Source organism: Harpegnathos saltator, unplaced genomic scaffold (assembly GCF_003227715.2).
Source record: "Harpegnathos saltator strain DR-91 unplaced genomic scaffold, Hsal_v8.6 scaffold144, whole genome shotgun sequence".
Taxonomy (NCBI): domain Eukaryota; kingdom Metazoa; phylum Arthropoda; class Insecta; order Hymenoptera; family Formicidae; genus Harpegnathos; species Harpegnathos saltator.
Genome location: NW_020229922.1, coordinates 1,037,859 through 1,058,629, shown reverse-complemented (window position 1 = coordinate 1,058,629; position 20,771 = coordinate 1,037,859). Strand labels below are relative to the sequence as shown.

Below are 20,771 nucleotides of genomic sequence, written 5' to 3'. Positions count from 1 at the left end.
GCGGTACTCGTAACATCGCCGACGTCGACGTTACGAATCGCGATAATATTGACAAGGCGGTGCCGAGTGCGGCAACGAATAAAGTAGCGGGCGGAGAGAAACGCGCGCGCGCGTGACAGAGAGAGAGAGAGAGAGAGAGAGAGAGAGAGAGAGAGAGAGACCGCTTCCTTAGAAATTCGAGGCAATTATGCGACGACAGACGGCTGGATACAGACGCGCAGGAAGAGTCTGTAATGGAGCCACAACCCGGGGAGTGTATTTACGGTACGCCGGGTACCGGAGTCGGTATCGTCGGGAGAGTAGAGTGAAACGGGATCTCTCGGCTTCTCTACCCGGCGAGAATATCGCGATGGTTTCGCGGCGATCTCCACAATGGTCCATATTCCCGCGCGCGCTCTCGACGCTAAACGGTGGTGGCGCGAGACGCTGGGTCTTATTGCTCTTACACGTTCCCGTTCGCCGCATGAATCTCTAGTAATTACTTCGTCGGTCCCAGGGAACGTTCTCCCGGAATCGCGCGCCGTAGCGACCCGACGAATAATATGCCCGGGCGAAAGAGAATTCGGCACGTCGATATGATGTTACGCGCGCGCGCGCGCACGCGCGTTCACTCGGCTGCCATTAACGAACGCCGAAGCGCGTCCTCCGGCTGGCTTTAACGGGGGGCGGCGGTTGCGATAACGCGATCACCCGCGAACCCGCGATCAAGCGCGACCACGGTCCACCGTGGTTGGGGTGAAGGGATTCCGCTTGACCTTCGCGCAGAACGCGGCTGCGATAAAAGTTCACGGTGACGTGCGTACGCGCGTCTCGCTAAATTACGTCCATATTCTCGCCCACCGTCTCGTAATGTATGCCTCTCCCTCTGCGATGCGGAACGCGTCGCGAATGCGGCACGTCGACTCGCATAATAGAAACTGCGGATGTCATGGAGAAACCCGGAACAGGAGACGGTCCGTGGTCGAATTTCAACGTGGCGCGCGCGTGCGCGCGCGCGAAAGGAGCGCTCTGTGGCCTGTCTCGATCAATTTGCTTCTCGGCTGCATATCAATACGAAACGGAGCATCCGTCATCAGCGAAATGGTGCGTCGAAATACGTAATTAGGTATTCCCGCGCGCGCGGATCGGCGCCGCCGCCGCCGCCGCCGCCGTCGATGGAGAGTCCTCGCTTCGCTTCGCGTCGGATCGGGTCGGGTCCGGGAACCTGCTTCGCCCGTCTTGCGACTAACGAGCACGGAGATACGGCGGATGCGTGTGCATTACTGGCATTCGGAATGGAAATGCGACGCGAAAGGTACGCCGAGACGGTGAGTAACTTTCGCAGCGGTCGCAGTAAGTGCTTGTAACGTTGCATCGGCCGACGCCTCCGCGTGGATTCGCCCGGATTATCGGACTCGCTCTCACGTCTAATTGCTCGATACGCAGCCCGCGTTAATTGCGCGTGAAATTTATTTGGGGAAGTGTAAAGGAAATTTATTTTAGGGTGCCGCTTATACTTCTATGGACAGTCGCGCGCAGTTCTTTCCAGATGTTAGAATCGTTTTTTACCGAATGCTTCGTAGCGATGCTGTTAACTTGAATAATCTCTCAAGTATTTTAGATCGTGTGACGTGTAGGAAATATCATAATTTTCAGCGGAACGCACCGCGTGATTTAATTGTTCCGCGATATCGATAGAATCGATTTCTCACGCGGGTGATGCCAAAAATACGTTGCACTGCGTGTCTCAATCGCGTTTCTTCCGTTTTCTCGATTTCGCGCATTTACCGGCGACCGGTCGCTGGCTCTTTATATTTTTCTTATTGTCTTAGTTTTTGACCTCGTTCTCGGCTCACGGGAGGCTAGTTTTAACGAAGCGAAACTTCGGCAGGAGGGAGCGCGGCGGCGGCCTCGTGAAGCCGCGGCATTAGGCGCGCTCGCATAAAAATATATCCGCGAAACGAGCACGCGGCCACGAGTCGATTCCCCTTTCGACCTCGTAATACCCGCCCCCGGTGCCGCGAATTACCTACCCCCGGCCTTCCAAATTGCTATCCAGACGTTTTTATTCGGCCATTCTCGCCACGTTTCAACGACGCACGTTCAGCCACTCGTGGCCCAATCGGCGAGGCCCATTTCGCGGAGGGAACATTAAGCTCTCGGATTAAATTTCTATCCTTCGGTATCGGGAAAATCTAAGGAGTAACATTAGCCTTATTGCACGCGCTCGCAATTAGGCCAACGCGTGACTTTCGTCAGTTGAATAGTAATGATACTTTTAACAAGTGCCCGACGACATCAATCGAGCAGAGTCGCTTCTGTTCCGAGAGAACTTTGGTAGCACTCGATACCATTTCCAAGTCCAAGTCGCGTTTGTTTAAACAGAATGTATGCATTTTCGATCTGCCTCATCTGTTCGTAGCGACGTAACATGAAAACTTTCGGAGAACGGGCGATAACATAAAGACATTGCCGTCGAGCGAACTTTCGTGTCGTAATACTTAATTTAACCATTAAAAGCTTCCATACTAATTATACAGTGCTCGGCCCAAGTACTTAAGATCAAGTATGAAGCGTAAATTAAAGCGATATTAAACTTCGTCCGATAAATGAATAATTTCCAACGAGCATCGGAGACTGTATAATTCGCTGCGGGAGATCGAACGGTTATTACGAATTGCGCCATCACGTTAAATCAATCGCGTGAACTTTCGACATATTACACAATTTCCTGGCTCTGCACGCACGATGTCATATCGGATGAACTTTACGAATTCCTCGCATTTCCTTTATAACGCGCGCTCTTCTTGAGCCAATGGCAGCTTAATCGAGAAGAGAACAGTCTCCGAGAAACTTTGTATACCGGCATTAAATTTTTAACGAGATTTCTAACCGTTCGGCATTCTTCGCGCAAACGCTGATCGCAGAGTAAAAAAGAGAGCGGCCGATACATTCAATTTCGAAATAATTCTTTATTTTGAAATAGTCGAGACATTTTGTCAGATTTGAAGGACCAATCGAGAATTTCGAAATACAAACACTGTACAGGCTATTATTTTTTGGTGCTGGGAATGTTTGTTTACACTGTTCTGTTTACATATTTCACGTTGACTTTTCCTCTTGAAAAAGAATTTATCCCCCAGAATGATTTAATACTCGATTATCTCAACGTCGTTTTCCTTGCGATTAATAGTTATTATATTAACGTAATTTCAACAAGCAGTGTATTAATTATGCAATTAATTAGCAAGTCATGTTTACGATAAGCCAAGTTTAAGGGGCCCGATTGAAGCGTACGATTACACATCCCGTCTCTGCCGATAGATTCTGGTAAAATTTATAAATTATCAAATTAAATATCAAAACCGCCTTGCGGCTGCGATATACGGAAGAAACATGAGATGCAAAGTACTCGAAAATAAGCGCCCGCGCTAGGCGATTTGACGAATATAAACGACGATTGTCCGTGCGATATTATTTCACACATAGTCTCGCGACACGGAATGATTTATTCAGCGAACGCGTCGCGCGTTTCGCGCAAGAAGGCGCCTCGGGTTGCGGAAGGCTGCAAGAAATTTTAATTAATTACGCGGAGAAATAAAACACTCGCGCGCGATCGGAGCTCCGGCCGGTAATCTCGACTTACCGATGATTAATTGCGTTTCGTTCGTCCGGCGACGAAGAAGGAGTCGCGGCGCTCGAGTCGACGTCCCGAAGAACGTCGCGAGGAGTCGCGACCCCGGGGCGTCATCGTACCCGAAGAAGACGCACACGCGACGGGATGGAAGACACTTAATTTCAATACTCCGCCACTTTCGGAGCTCGCGAGTGGCCCCATGGTAATGGCAATTCGCGTGGCCTGGAGCTTTGAACGCCGCTAAGGTGACTGCCGCTCGCTTTAGTCGCGATTATTAAAATGCACTACAACCCTCGCCCCTTAGCTCGACCCTGCGCTACCTCTTTCTCCTTCTCGCGCCCTGTTCGCAACGTCTTCTCTTTACCTAGTTGCGCCCGGTTCTTTTCCTTTAGGAGCCGCGCGCCTCTCATCTTTTACCCTCCTTTCGTTCTTCCGCTTCTTCTTCGGCGAGCCGACCATTCCTCCTTCGGCTATTTACTCTTTATGTCGCGGAGAACTTCAACCTTGCTGCCGGCTCACCTCCCTTCTCCCCCCCACCCCCTGCCTGTCCCTCTTACCATCCTGCAACTCCCGTTCCCCTTGTACACCGGAGGACACTTTCAATTTAAGTTCGCCTCTGCTGAAGAGCGCGGAAGCTTTTCACCGGCGCGCCCGTGCCTGTCCTGGCTCGATCAAAGACCGGCGTTTCAACATTTGATTAACCTCCCTCCGGTAGACACGCATCTACGTGGAATAGACACGCGCGTTCTCGTGAGCTCGCCTTGCGCGAGCCCCATATTTCACGGAGTTACGCTGTAACGCGGAGTTCACCAAGATTTTCCCTGCTCTTCCGAAATAATAAGCGACCGTGCACCGACGAGAACGGAACTTGGCGCACTGGCGCGCACTCATCACGCTGAACGCAAGCAGCAGCAGCGCGTGTTCCTTTATGCTCGCTCGGAGCATTTCGAAAGTTACTCCGGGTAATTCGCGGTCCGCGCGGCGATCAAAGATCCATCCCAGCCGCTTTGTAGACGCTCGTGATGTTATTACATTCGCGTTAACCTCGACTCGCGATCACTTTTGAAAACGGCCGCGCGCGCCGGCGCTGCGCATGAAGCGAAATCATCCCGCTGAGGGAAAATCTGATGGAAGACGAAGTGAAAGAAGAGAGATACTTAGATGGATTAATTGACACACACAGAGAGAGAGAGAGAGAGAGACCAGCTCCCCCTATCAAAATTAAATTCTTCGAGAACGCGCGAACGTTGCGCGTTAAATAATTCGCTCGGCTCGGAGATTGCCGCGAGCTGAAATACTTCGCGGAATTTTCACGTATACACACGTACACACGTACGCAGCGGGAAGCCGATCGTTACAATTACCAATTACCGACTTAATTCCGCGCACTCTGCGATTATTAAGAAATAAACGATAAACGGAGGCATAGAAGCGCGGGGGGGGGGGGGGTGAAAATGCGTTCCTGCCGTTCAGCGGAAGAATCCTCCCGAGGGCGACTCGGCGCGAATCGCGCGTAAATTCGCGGCGGCCGCGTGTCTCTCTCACGTGTGCGAGCCGACAGGTGTGTACGTGCGAGCACGTGTGCGTGCCGCATAGAGTGACAGCGTGCGTGCGTGCGTGCGTGCGTACATGCATGCGTGGGTGGGTACGTCCAGCCGGTACCACGTCCGTCCGTGTCTGACGAGAGAGCGCGAGAACCGGGACGACGGCGAAATCGTATTACTAGCGCATTGTGGACGCTGAATAGCCCGCATTAGAGCCAACGACGTTGTACCACATCGTCACTGCTCCATATCTCCCTCTCCCGGTTCCTCTCTCTCTCTCTCTCTCTCTCTCTCTCTCTCTCTCTCTCTCTCTCTCTCTCTCTCTCTCTCTCTCTCTCTCTCTCTCTCTCTCTCTCTCTCTCTGTCTCTCCGCATCTCTCTATCTCTTCATCACACTCGCTCACGTCCCGCTTTCCGTCTCCGTCCTTGCGTCATCCTCTCGCGCACCCCAGTCGCGCCTCTCGCTCTCGTATATACGAGGCGCTCTTCTCCCCCCGCATCGTCATCCTTGGTCGCGCGTCCTCCTGCCTCGTTTCCTTCCGCCTCACCTACGTCTCCTTCCGTACATGTCCGTAGTATCCTCTCGGACCTGCGGAGTCTCCACGAGGAGATCCGCCGTCACGGAAACGAGCGTTCTACAACGCTGTTTACTTAGCCGCGGGCGGCGCGGGCGAGGTCGCTTTGGGCGTTTATGGATTTCAGTGTAAATTAGCGCGACCGGGTTATTGAAGGGATTCGGGATGGCAAAACGACGTTGGGCGAACGAGCATTAACCGCAGTTAAGAGCGCGATCGGCGAACGGTCGGGGCATAAACTTTCAGGCTCACCCTCCCCCTCTTCCTCCACCCAGTTTCTCCCTCTCTCTCTCTCTCTCTCTCTCTCTCTCACCCTTTGCGGAAATTTCGAGAGGACGGCGGCGACGGCGGCGGCGAGGGAGTGGTTATATCGGCGCACGGATCCGGTGACGACCGTAATCCATTGGCGCTTTTATGTAAACTGTAATATTTACGCGCCTTCGCGAGCGCGCCTCACCGGACCGATAACCAGTAATAGCTCCCCGAAATATCGAAAATACAATTTAAACGCCGTTAATAACGATTATCGTTACGCCGGCGCCGCGCGCGCGAGCGAGCGCGTTCGTTAGAAAATCAATATCCCGCCCATCTCCGGGGAGTATTTTAATATTGCGTGTGCGAGACCGGTTGGGGAGGGGGGGGGGGGAGGGCGTCGCGCGAGTGTATCGATAATATACGCGTTCAGCGTAACGCCGCGCGATCGGGAGCGAGCCGCTGTCGCTTCTTGCAACGACGTGCGCGGGAGCGCGTTCGATCTGAAATTACATTTTTCTTCACGTAACTTCTTCGTGACGTCACGTGGCGGTACGTTACGCACGTATCGTAATAGTCGCTTGCGTTCCGCCTCCTTTCCCTCGCTCTTCTTCTCTCCTCCCTCGGCGCGGCTATATATTTCGTAAGACTTCCCCGATTTTCGCGATCTCCCACGTCTCTCGCCACTTTACTTTAACTCGCCGTTTTCTGTTCTTTGAGCCACGCGAAATTTCCCGTCAATTTTCGCGGGAGTATCCTCTAATAATCGATTGGTACAGAGAACGTGCGCCTGTGGTCTCTCGTCGATGTCACGACAATCGACTAGAGTTTTCTCACTATAAATGGACAGATAAATGGAAAATGATTAACCAAACGTTCACTTTCGCGCTCATGTGTGTCGGAGAGATGGTCCTCTCGCGTCGCGATCGTTGTTACTCTCGCCGACCGCACGGCTGAATTTAGCATCGTTCGACGCATGCAAAATCAAGCTTCTCGCGAATGAGCTCCGCGTAGACGCGACTCTAAGAGCGTAAGATGCTCGAGTCCGAGCGCTGATCGAAAGATTGGATAAGGAATCCATAAGCTCCGACGTAATCTCGGCGTGTTTGAGAGCGCATTGGAATCTCAGAGGACTACCCGGCGAAGTGAATTCCCTCCGACGGAGGATGAAAAGCGAGGACGAGCGGCGGAGAGCGAAGAGATGGAACGGGGAGCGAGAAAGGATAAGAGCGGAACCCGAAGGAACCCGAGGACGAGTTTCCTTCCGACAGATCTGTTTCGATATCTCTCTCATTCTCTTTCCCTCTCTCTTTCTCTCGCCTCGACCAATGGCACCGCGACCACCGCGGGCTGTGGATTTTTGCAATTGCGCCGACGAATCTCGATCAGTGTTATTTAGAGAGTGCCGGCGGTGTTATATCGATCGGTCGATGTGCCATGCCGTCATTATCGTCGCCAGACTCTCTCGTTCCTCTCTCGCCCAATCCCTCTCTGGTCCTCATATATATATATATATATATATATATATCTTTGTCTCTCTTTTTCTCTGACTCTTTTTCCCATGTTTGGTATTATCGGAGGTATTCTCTCGTTAAGCCTCTCGATAAAACCTCTGAACTGCGAATCAAATAATTGGGAATCGCTTAAATTGCGATTTCATTCGCTCCTCGAATTTGGAGAGAACCTCCCGGAGAAAAGTGGGCCGCTGCGGGCCCGAAAACACATTCGTGCCGTTAGTCTGGCATTTCATGTGAAATATCTTGGCGTTCGAGTGTCCCCTCGTGTCGAAAATCAGGGCACGCGGACGTGGCACGTTAACGTCGGTGCGGTATCCGGGAAAACACCGCGAATTACCGTGTTTATCGCCGCGGCGAAAATCCAATCTACCGTCGCGCCGACTTGACGATCTGTGTGTCATTAGTGAATATGAGGAAAAACAGCACCCTTCACCCTGAACGATCAGGAATTCCGGCGGAATTCCGCGGTCGTTCTGCGAAATAATGTACTCGATTAAGCGCCGATTCGCTCGACGCTGCACTCGACGGAGTTATTCGGCAAACGCGCGTTGCACAACCGCCGAAAACTCGATAGTCGAGAATCGATAACTAAATGGACTGTACCATATCACATTAAGGCTTAATAATACATACGATGCATATTGCATGCTCGAGGACGATCAAGTATTAAACGCATCACGACATTGTTACGATAATGTAACAATTGATGCAGACATTTCGCGCATGAAAGTTTAATCAGCGCAGATCAGACATAATGAGTAAAGTGACGGTTCTCGCGGGCATCCTTCCATCTATCCATCCATCCATCCACCCATCCACCCCTCTATCCATCTATCCGTCTATCCGTCCGTCCATTCGTTCGTCCGTCCGTCTGTCTGTCTGTCTGTCCATTCATCCATCCATCCATCCATCCACTCATTCATTCTCTCGTCTCTCGATGTAACAATTTGGCGAACCACGAATTCACACTTGAGAAACGTTTTTTCTTCTTTTTCACTACGATTCATTATCTCTCGAAGAAATTAACATCGCACCAATCGTATAAAGTCACAAATAAAATAGGAAATGGGATACGCGAACTGTTGACGATGGCCTGTCGTGCTTAATTGCTCCTCTTATCGCAAGATACAACCGCGGTGGCTCATTACGGCGTATTACGGCGTAGAAGCTGAAACAAATACGGCGGTTTCCACAAAAGTGGCCGACTTAGAAAAACATTTAAAAATGGATATCGGCGAGGGAGAAGAATGGAGTTCTCTTTCGACGCGTTCACGAATCCGAAGTGAGAAGAATGCCGAGGCATTCAAATTATGACCTAAATTGGAGCAGAAAGCGCCGCGCGCATAATCGAATCGAATTTATCGAATAAATGTGTCGAATTAGCAATGGATATCGCATAATGATCAATTTGCCGCAGGCAGGGGAGGGAGGAAGGAGCGGGGGAGGGGGCGGAAAACAAGGGACACGCATCTCGAGACTGAAATCACGAATGCCGGCGATGTCCCGCGGCGAACTGCATCACGTCCGACTGCGATTGCGCTTTTCTCTTCTTACGATCCACTTGACGGTGTTGTTTCACGAACAACGGAACTATCGCGAAGTATCCGACCGTTCAGCTCGTTCCATTCGTTTCCGCGACTCGCAATCAAGGTGTATCGAATTAACCTCTCGCAACGGCGGACACAAAAACGCCCCCTCCGTGAACTTGGATACGCTTGCCCATCATCAGTCCCTTCGTTTCCGGCGCGAAGCGCGATTCACAGCGTAATTCAATATGGGGCCGATGTCGGTTTGTATCGCTTCGAAAACAGGAAGGGAAACATAAAGCGAACGGCGTATTTTGCGAGTGGATATGTAAAAATATTCGCGGCTATTATCGCGCAGCGGGGCTCGATTCTCTGAGCATATAACGACAGCGGAACGGAGTTCACTTAGCGCGTTATGTAAACCGCGTGCCGCTCACTATCGCGACGGTAACGCTATACCTATATCGGATGTGTCTACTCTCGACGTAAAAGGTTCCACATTAAATTTAATTTTCGTTTTATTAGGAGAGAGAGAGAGAGAGAGAGAGAGAGAGAGAGAGAAAGAGAGGTTTTATTCGGGATATTTTGTTGTTATTCATCTCTCTATAAATAATGTATCGGGAACGAGCTTTGTAGTGCAAAGGTTAACACACCAGAACGATCCGCCGATTCGACGGCCGACGCAGGGCGGGCTACGGTTTCATTCACAATGCATAATCGAGCTTCCGCGTTTCGACCGCGCCCGATATTTTCCACCCGACGGTCAACTAGTGTCAATAGTGTCGAAGTATCGACGTCGGTGTTGGCAGTCGGAGGGCAAAAATATCGACACGTGTGTGTGTGTATGTGTGTGTGTGTGTGTGTGTGTGTATGTGTGTGTGACACGAGCGCGACGCTGGCGATCGTTTTCACTGCATCCGCGGAGGAATTCCGTTCTTCCGCGTATCGGGTGCTAGACTGTTTGTCGCAGCTGGCGTTTACTTGCGCGCGAACGATACTCGAAACAGCCCGTGCCGGACGATATGTAAATATCGTCTCACCGTGATGAGATTTATTCATAGGCGAGTCGCGCGCGTACACGACGAGCGCGCGCGCGCGGCCTCTCTCCTCGCAGCTTTCGTCTCGCGACGCGACGCGACGCGACGCGACGTCGCATCGCGTACACCCACACACGCCGCCGTTGCCGCGAAATGATTGTAACAAACTTACACCAGCGCGAAAGTTATATTCAACTCTACGCACACCATCGAGAGAGACCGGGAGAGAGGAAGAGAGGAAGCGGGAGAATCGTGCCGACCGCGCTCGTTTGGAGTTTGGCGGCAAAATCCGACGCCGACTTCCTCGCGCGTTTCGCCCACCGCAAACCGGCTCCAATAAATCTACCTAGCGCCGAGTATAAACGGGGGACCAAAGAGTAATGGGGAGGAGATGGGGCGAATGCTGCACGCTGCGAGATACAGGGAATAAGAGAACGCGCTTTAAAACGAGAGCGCGCGGGCTGTTTCGCAAGATTTCACTTGTTCCGCGAGATTTCACTGTAATTCGTCGGATCAAACCTTTGCTAAATCGAGGATCTTATTAATCTTCCATTTCTTTTTCTAATTCCATTCCTCGATTGTTAGCCCCGACGGAAATCTTGAAATCCGACACGACGCGCTTGGCGATCTTCATGAATGATATCTTCAAGAATCAATTAACAATTCGCGAGATGTAATCGTCGTTACGTGGAGATAATCGAGCAAGTATCGCGAATTGTTCACGAGTTCGACACGAGAACGACGCGCTTTGTTAGTTGAGACGCGGCGAAGGCAGTCATGGCGGTCGCGGGAAAGCGCGCGATTGTTGGCTCGCGTCTCGCCATCAAGCCGTCTTTGGCGTCTCCTAAGACACGACGAGCTCGCCGAGATGAGTCAACGTCGACATCGGCCAACAGCCGATTCGCTGCACCGATATCGCTGCGATACGATCTTTTTCGCGGTGGGGGGGATCAGGGTGTAGCGCGCACGCGTTAAATCGATATCTTTCCTGTAATTAATGTCGCCCATGCCGCGGCTTGGTCGTAAAAAATAACACTTCTCGGTAAACATCTTAGGCGCGACACGTGCGCTCCGATGCGCATTAATTATCGCATTTTGGCTCGACGTCCGGGCCAAACATTCGTCAGAGATCACGTAGCAGGTGCATGATGATATTTAACGACGTCGCTGGGTCTCTCTCTCTCTCTCCCTCTCTCGTACGCGCGCGCGCGCGTACGAGAGAGGGAGAGGGAAGAAACTACACGTCTTGCATCGCCCCTCATAAATAGAACGCGCGATTCGTCGGACACACTCGTTGAAAGCTGCTGTTTAGAAAATAATATCAAAGACCGAGCGTGTACGCACGCACACTTTGTGGGCCGGTCATCAGTGTGTGATTTGGCCGATTTCGCCGGAGGCTTTAAAAACATCGCGCGCGTGCGCTCGAAAATAGAACTCGGCCCGACTCGGTAAAGTATCTCCAGCGGTCTCAAAAGACAAGCATACCTCGCTGTTTGCGAGTCGCGGCCGAGTGAATAAGCAAACTCTCGTCCGAGATGTGTATTCCGTCGCGCGGATCGTGAAGGAAACGATCGTTAAACAATAACACAACGTAGCGATCATCCGAGAGTCCCCCGAGACGAAGTTGACAGTTTGTGATTTTTCACGATCGGCCGAATTAATTGCGATGCACTTTGTGGACGATACTTGTATCGCTCTTCGTCGGTGATAAAAGCACGACGAGCTTGGGTCGGTGATAAAAGCCGCGATTTCGCCGCGTGTCCGCGATTTTTTACGCCGCGCGGGCATGTCGCGAATTAACGGCTATCTTCGCTTGGGAGGAGCGAGGAGGAGGAATGTAATAATTGAAATTACTGCTATACCCAGAGCGGTTGGCTCTCCGGCGATTGTCCCTCAACGTTTCCCCAAGAAACAATACGCGCGCGTTGCACTTGTGCACTACTGTCCCGCACTACGGTGCCCCTTATACTTGTCGGAAACAATAGGCATTATGTGCCGCGGCACACGCGCGACAACGGCTTCCCCTCGCCCACGTCCCCTCGCCTCCCCGCGCCGACTTGTTCGAACTAGTTATAACCGCTGTTCCTACGTGCCGCTGACGAGGAGAGCAACAATTACGTTAATGCATTGTCCCATGTTCCGCCGCTTAACGACTCGGCGCCATCGACGTTTTGCACTCTCGCAGATTGAATTAAATCGAATTACGGGAAGTCGCGTTAAAATCATTGTCACGCGAATTGCATTGTCGCAGTTATCCTATGATTCATCGTCGCCGCGCCCTAAGTCGGATTAAGCGACTCGATCGCTAAGCGCCCCGGTATCTGTCGCGCCAGCTAGCGCGCGCGCGTTCCTCGAGTTTTGGGAACGAGACGAAAATTCATTACTCTTCGAAGCGCTCCCCCTCTTGCCTCTCTCGCGCCGCTACCTTTCATAAGCGCTCCTCGAAAGCCGCTCCTCCTGTCTGTTACCCGCTCGTTAATTCGCGGCGATGTTTCTCGCGACGCGCGCGTGAATCGTCTCGTATCGTGTCAACGCTTGAAGCTGAAGCTGAAGGCTACTCACCGGTGTCGTTGTCTCCTGGAACGCCGAGACTGTCGCTATTGTCATTGATGAAGGCCTCCGCCGTTGACGTGAAGGTTTGAGGTGATAGCGTGAGGTCCGGCCCGCTCTCGCTATCCAACAACTCCAAATTACCATTTCCTGGAACACGAGAAACGACACGCGGCGTTTAGTTTGCTTTGTGGTCGTCGGCTGCGACATTCTTAAGCCGCCGTTCAGGTCTCGGTGGATCAACTAGTTGTCTCATGATTATCGGTCGGGATAAGATAATCGGTCGAATCAGCTGATTCATTTTCTGACTTTTCATTCAATACCTTCCTTCCTTCCTTTCGCTTATTTATGCATTCACACTTGCGAATAACCTCGGAGGATGACGGTACGCTCGTAGCGTGAAAAATTCCGTGCGACATGCTGGACACGTCGCGCTATTTCACGGTAAAATAAAACTGGCAGCGGCTGATGAAGATGAATGAAGAATTAAGTAGTACGCGATCGCGCGATCCGAGAGAATAACCGTAGGCGCCTGTTGAAACCTTTCGACGTCGTCGTTCGTCCCAATGCCAGCTTATGCGACCTCGAGGGTGACAGGCGACTGGCGTTGACAAACGAACAAGATTCTTCGCGTGCTAAAAATGCGCGCTGCAAAAATAATCTACTCTATATAAGCGACGCTCGCGAATAGCGTTCCGTGTAATGTTCGCGAATCAGTCTTCTCGCGATCGATATCGCGAATCGATTCCTCGAAACGTCGTCTATTTGTAGAACAGCCTATTAGGGTTCTCTTTCAGGGATATTTTTATCGTACGTATTTTTGAGAACGTCGCCCCGTATCGTATCTTTTACACCGTAACACCGTACTTTTAAGAACGTCTCTCTCGCGCCGGAGCGGGATTAAAATTTAACGGGGCGTTTCCCGAAACGAGATTGCTCGCAGGTATTTATCGGCCGCGTTCTCACTTTATTATCAGCGCGCGATAAAATTAGCCGCTACGAAATGAACGAGACTTTCTCAGCTGCGAGAGACCAGCAGCGTAGCTTGCTCGCGTATCTTCCGCATATCTCGCCACTACACGGCAACAACGCTGGAGCACACTCGAAAGATCTGTCGCAGACAGTGGAGAGATCTCTCGAGACTCCGGATGGTTTCCGCTGCACGTCGAACTTTGCGCATTTTAGGATACCAGTCGAGCCTCTCTCTCTCTCAGCGCGAGTCCGCTTCAGCGTTAATCCGATCGAACTAATATCGCGTGTCGCTTAAGGGTTCGTCAAATTTTCCACATTAAACTGGGCCAAGAGAAAGAAACGGCTGGCGGCGCCTCTACGTCAGGTTTCCTCCGCTGAAACAAAGTCGTGTCTCACGATATATCCGTAAAAATCCCCCTCTCATTTCCATATGACCGCCATATAGTCACGCGAGCGGGAAACGCTCGGCGGCGCAGGAGAAAAGAGAAGAGTACCTCTCATCCGAGGAATATCCCCCTCGGTAAGAGCGACCGCGAGATCGGTGTAAAAAAAGGTAAAAAACGAATACGCGTTTGCGAATATTCTAGCCAATGAGGGATTCGAAGATTAACCGGTGAGGGCAGCCACGATTTTACGACTTATTAAGATTCAAAGGGCGCGTTCGGCGAGCGCGTGACGGCGCAAGGAGAGCACGTCGTCGCGGCGCCTTGCTCGTCCGATTCGTAACGACGTGGCAAGCGGCGACGGCGGCGACGTTACGACATACTCGAAGCGCGGCACGACGAATGGCCCGTACCCGTAAATATTTGACGACAATTTGATCTGCAGGAGTCCGGGACTCGAGAATCCCCCCGGGGATACGGACGAAAGCGGCTTACGGAAGCTACGTTCTTCGTAGGTCGCTCACTCGTTCGCTCATACTCCCTTCCCTCCGCCCTCCCCTCCTCTCTCTCTCTCTCTCTCACTCTCTCTCTCTCTCTCTCTCTCTCTCTCTCTCTCTCTCTCTCTCTCTCTCTCTCTCTCTCACTCTCTCTCTCTCTCTCTCTCTCGCTCGCTCGCTCGCTCTCTTTCTCTCTCTCTCTCTCTCTCTCTTTCTCTCTCTGTCGAAGCTTCCTCATCATCAGACTTACGCATCTCGACTCGCGGAAAATATATCGCAAATATCGATACACAATGCGAACGTTGTATCCGGCTCGAGTAATATTGTCGGGGGCCAGCGATATCGCGTCCTAATAAGCCTTAATAACGCGAAATCGCATTCCCCCGGATCTCTCCAGTCAATTGACGTTACGGCCAATAAACCGGCCGGTAACAATAGTAATGTGGAAATATCGTTCTCCCCGGCAAAACGATATTTCCACATCACAGCCGAGCTCTGACCTCGTGTATTGATAGATTTGATAGATATTGTTAATAATAATATCGACACGCTTTATCCCAATATAATCGTGTTATAATATAGCGCAATAATGGGAACGTTGTTTCACATTAACGAATGTGCACGCGTGCACGCGCGTGTATTATGCACGGCGGTAAAATGTGCTCTATCCTAAAGACTCGCGCAAAAACACCCCCGCCTCCTGCTATCCCCTTCTATTATGCCCAATGAATCGAATGAGAAGTAGATTGCCGACTGCAATCGAGCAGACACGTGGCAGCTGTCTCGCCTAAAAGTACACACCAAATTTCGACACGGGGAAAGTCGTTTCGCGCGCGACCGAGACAGAAGAGACTAGTCGCGACAGTCGCTAAACGTCGAGCGCTAAATACGCGACACTCGCAATTTGCGCCCACCGTAATATAATTTGCTTCTCCCGATGCCGCCTATCCTCCCTGGTAGACAGACGGACCGACTCGCTCTCGCTCTCGCTAGGCAGACAAGGAGAAATTCCGATAGCACGTTCGGTCGCGCCGCATCGTTCCTCCCCCTCGTTCTACTTACATCGTTAAAGTGCGCATCCAGCCGCATGGAGAGAGCGGCGACGTTGAGAGACCGAAGGGAAAGATAGAGAGAGAGAGAGAGAGAGAGAGAGAAGAGGAGACGAGGGTATACAGATTGAGCGAGAACAAGAGAAAGAGAGAGAGAGAGAGAGAGGAGAGAGAGAGAGAGAGAGGGGAGGGGAGAAGGAGAGAAAGCGCATTAACATACCTGCAATATGCATGCAGGGTGCTGTATGGGGCGCACTCGTCCGATTCGACGTTACAGTGCGTGCGCGGGGGGGTTTACACAGGAATATCCGTGTTAATTCAAAGCGATGGTATGCGTTCGCCGCGGATTAATATATTCTGGATTATCCGTCTGTGTTTGCGCTAATGCTTGCGCTCTGTTGGGTTAGTTAAATATGTAAATATAAGCGGGGTGTGCGTGCGCGCACGCGGTTATACTCCGGATGTTACCTCTGGTTACAATATCAGCGCGTACAAGGACGAAGAAAGGAAGGAAGGAAGGAAGGAAGGAAGGAAGGAAGGAAGGAAGGAAGGAAGGAAGGAAGGAAGAAAGGAAGGAAAGAAGGAAGAAAAGAAGAAAGGAAGGATGAGCGTTCAGAAGTGTGTGTAGTGGTTGCGATCGTCATGCTTTGTAAAAAGAAAAAAGAATTGGAATCAAATGTGTATTATTGGTCTCGCGCGTCCATTTTGAATCATTAAGAAAATGACGCGAATCGAGAAACGTCGAGTTTCGTTTTTGCGAAACTTGGCGTCCCGCGCACGACGACGAACGTGTGAAATTCTTGACCGTTCTTGAAAGTTCAATGCCTTGAGTAACACGCTCGGATGCGATCCGCGCAGGCTGCAAACGCGAAATATAGCGGCAGGATGGAAGCGCACACGCAGCCGTGCGCGTTGTACAAGTTCGCGTTACGGTCTCGAATGAAATTTTTGCTGCCTGTCTTGCACGTATTAATCATCGCGGCGATACATTTATCTTCGGAGAGAGAACGCAGTATTACGGCGGCCTTCTGCGCGTAATAAAGGAAGGATTACCGACCGCGTAATGGAAAATGGCGGTTGCGCAACATCTCTTTCGGGCGAAAGACGGTAGCGGAAGAAAAATGCAATTCTCACGTCGTTGTCGTCGTCGTCGTCGTCGTTGTCGTCGTGATTATTAATACGTATCAACCCGATGCGCTCGCTCTCGCTCAACGGAGTGTTGATTATGAATGTATTTTGAGATCAACGTACGATACACGCCGCGTTTGGGAGTGAAGAACTTCGCGACTCGTCAAATTTGATCAGACTTTATCTGTATGTACCATCTATAGATGTTGAAATTTTCTTTCGCACTATGCATAATGAATAATGTAATGTTGTAAACATTATGACTCACTTTGTGCTTAGATTAATATCTATCTAAATTTATCTAAGAAATATATCAAGCAAAAATGAATCATAACGATTTTGTGATTGGCTCTCATCGCACAGTACATTCACGTTTTATGAATGCATTACTGAAGCATTCCCTTCGTCGATATATATTTAACACACGGTTCGCAAAATATCATCCGAGCAAAAACGCGTCTCAGCAACTTCGCGAGCGACCAAAGAAACGTCTCGTAAATTAACGCCGTTCCCCCATCGAATATACAGGCTTAAAAAAGCTGATACAGCGAGAAAACATTGTTCAACCGAAGCTAGAGCGCCGAGCGACGGCCTGAGTGATTCGCGCGCGGGCGGGCGCTCGCGGGGAAGCGAAAAAGCGACGGAGCGAGGAGGAAGCGGCACGACGTTGATCGTTGCCGGCGCGAGAAAGGGGCGGAAGAGCGGCACCGGAAGCAACGGCAGCAGGGGTGGGTTGTGACGAGCCGCGGGGTTGGAAACGGGCGGCGCAACCGGGTTTATTCACAGCGCGCGCGAACGAACCCGACGAAGCCCAGATATTAATTTTCTCGATGTATATGGATGAGTCCTGACTAGGCCACGTTGCGGGGTTCGCAAGAGAGGAAAACGGACGAAGGGGCTTCCGCCGGTGAGAGGAAGGAAGCGGCGACGGCGACGGCGACGGCGGCGGCGGCGGTGGTGGTGGTGGACGTACCTGGTGGCGGTGGATGGCGGAAGAACGAAAGGGGGGACGCTACAGCGGGAGAGAAAAGGGGGATGATGTGGTGGCTGTGCACCATCGCCGCCGGGAGGTGTTCGTTCAGAACGGCGAAGGGTGGCTAAATTGCTATCGATCTTCTCCAGCCACGCAAATATCGTTTACCTTGCAGCAACCCACCTCCGATCCTTTCGCAGCGCCCGCTGTTTCCCTCCTCCCCTCGCCGCCCCTCCCTGCAGCGGCCACCGCCGCACGTTGCTGTCGACGCATTACGTGAATACGCGTTATCAGTTTGATGGAGATCCCGGCTTTTCGTATCACCGATTTTGATAGCTCGCCTCGCGACCGAGGCCGATCGGTTAATCTTCTCGCGTTTGTATGCACCTGCCAGCGTGCCAAAAATCACGCGTAGGCCGTTGTGTCGTAGAGACTTGCTTGGATCGGTTGATATAGCTTCCGTGATCGGTTCGATTCTTCGATAGTCGTTGATAGTCGTTCGCATGGGGAGAGAATGGGAGGGACTGTCGCGCGACAAGGATGTGCGCTTCGGACGTGCAAGGGAGCGCATTGACAGGCAATAATCAAAGGCGCCCTGCAAGCGCCCTGTAATTATGAGGGATTTCGCGCGAATCGCGAAATATCGGATGCCGGGCGACGGAATATCGCGATAACCTTCGCGCTACGAGGAGAGCCGGTCGCTATTTGTTCATGACCCGCTTATCGATATCCAACTCGACTCTTCTCGTTGTGTTCGTTGCGCGTCTTCTTGCTAGATAAAAATTCAAACGGTAAAATCCATAATCACGATGGTCCGTCGTTTGCAAACGAGAATACGCGAACACGAGAGACAGAATTTTCCCTCGATATTGAACCTTGCGCGCGTTAATAACACGCGTCGGGATAATAATAATAATTGCGAAATGATTTCGCTCAAAAGCAGACTAAACTGTCGTTACGGTAGCGGATGTGTGCGCGTCCGTCCAACGATCGCTCGGTTTTCGACCGTCGCCGCCGCCGCCGCCGCCGTCGCCGCACCGTCGGATACAATTTCATTAAAAGCGTCATATTTCAGCGTTCGGTAAATAGAGCTGCCGCTTATTTTACGGCGGAACGCGGACGTAAACGCGCTCGTTCATCGCGCAGATCGACCAAAATAGCGCGCACATGCGAACGCGAATGCGAGTGCGAGCGAACGAACGAACGAACGGACAGACGTGTGCGCGGTGCGCTGATACCCGAGTTCTTGCAAATTTTCCGTTGACGCGAAAGAGAGCCGAAAAAAAAAGCAAAAATGCGACCGCCCCCCATCCGCCGAAATCGCGAATGCCGCGTACGAGCGAACGGAACGAGAATCATCCGGTTCGATGGGGACCGGAGAATAATTAATGAAAACTCGGTACTATCGCCAAGCGCCCGTTGCAAATTAAGGGATGCGTCCTTTCGGTCGATTGAACGCGGAAGCTTGCGGGAGCCTGCGGACTTGATTATCGCGCACCCGTGAAATGACGACGACACCGACGCCATGCGTAACTCCGGGCTTGCGAGCCTCCGCAATATCCCGCGAAAAATAATGGCGGCCCCTGAAAGCGCATAATTCTCCACGCCTCAACGCCAGACTACATTTCCGCCCTCGCGAACGCGTATTACGCGAGAGGGAGAAAAAAAAAGTAAAAAAGGGATCCCCACGATCGCAGAATGTAATCGAAATCGAAGTACGGGCGAAGTCGTTGTAGCGCGTCAACGCCGCTGGGGTGTCGTGTGTGTGCTCCGATTAGTCTCGCGTACTCGCGAAAACCACTCACATCGCGGCCTCTTCCCCTCCCCAGCCCATTTCGCCCCCATTGCGCTCTTACGCGCTGAGAAACAATTATATCGCGCGCTCGTTTGCGTGAGAGCGAGAATGCCCTCTCGGATCCTACGCGCGTCGTGACGACCCGAGCTCTCTTCGGAAGTTAATTAAACACCGAGGGACATCGCGGGAAAGCGCTCGCGTTATCGCCGGTACGCGCGTAGCTGAATCAACACAGCGCTTCCGGTGCCAAGTTTAAAGCCGTTTTATCAGCGACTACAACGACGACGACGACAACGACGACGACGACGACGACGACGGTGGCGGCGGCGTTTTCCCGTTCGCGTCGTTTTCACGACTGGTATTCAAGCCAATGAGAGCGTCAGCCGCCTTCTCCAGTTCTCCTTAGCAGTCGCGACGCGCGAGTTTGCAGCTAGCACACCGCGAATCCTCGGCGAAGGTCGCCGAAGACGCGTATAGTCAAGGATATGCAAATTGTATTAAGTCTCCCTCTCCCTCAAGCCCCCTGCTCTCCCCCCCCTCTCTTCAGCGCCTCGCTGCCTTCCGCGATCCGGCGGTCGTATCTTCTGTATCACAGTCGCCCGAGTGGTATTACGAAACTTAAGCCGTAGCGCACAAGTGTCGCGTTACGAGTCCGACCCGAGAGCACGGTCCCGGCATCCTCGCTCCTGCCCTGCCCTCCCTCCCTCCCTCCTTTCATCCTTCTCTCTCTCCCCCTTTGTGCGCCATAAGCCGGGACCATTATCTCGGCCGTAGCCCTGCTCTGTCTCTAGAACTAAAACTTGGCGCTCGCCGAACCCCTCGTCTGCGCGGCACCCTGCCTCGGCGCAAAACCTCCAAGGAATCCTTCTTGACTATTCCGTCGATCCGCGGCGGCGGCGGCGGCGGCGGAAGCGGTCTTTGTCGAGGCGCGCGAGCTCTCCGGCGCGCGAGCGTGTTCGCCACTTAATTAACCCTCGCGCGACTAAAGCGCGACCGCTATAAGCGAAGATACTCTCACGGTTCGTTTCCCGCTGCACGGCTGTAACCAGTTCGGGGGCTATGAGGAGATTCGGGGGACGGAAGGGAGAAGGTGCCATCCCGGCGGTGTAGCTAAAGATCGCGCGCCGAGCGCTTACGGTTATTCGCGCGGCAACGACAAACGCTTTAATGGCGCTGCAGTTATACGCACGGCGCGCAGGCGGCTGGCTGGATGGGATTTGGAAGATGAATCGGATTTTGTATTTAAACTCCACCTCACGGGTCGCGCTTTACGGTGCACCGGTAATACCGGCCATCGTCGGAAGGCGGTAATTCTCGCGCGCTCGCCGAGTCGTCGTGTCTCCCTCGGTGTGTACAC

The 20,771-nt window shown here is 52.1% G+C and overlaps 1 pseudogene; it reads right to left on the bottom strand.

The window, feature by feature from the left end:
• LOC112590758 (zinc finger protein rotund-like) overlaps positions 1 to 20,771 on the bottom strand; it is a 301,308-nt pseudogene that overhangs the window by 77,575 nt on the left and 202,962 nt on the right.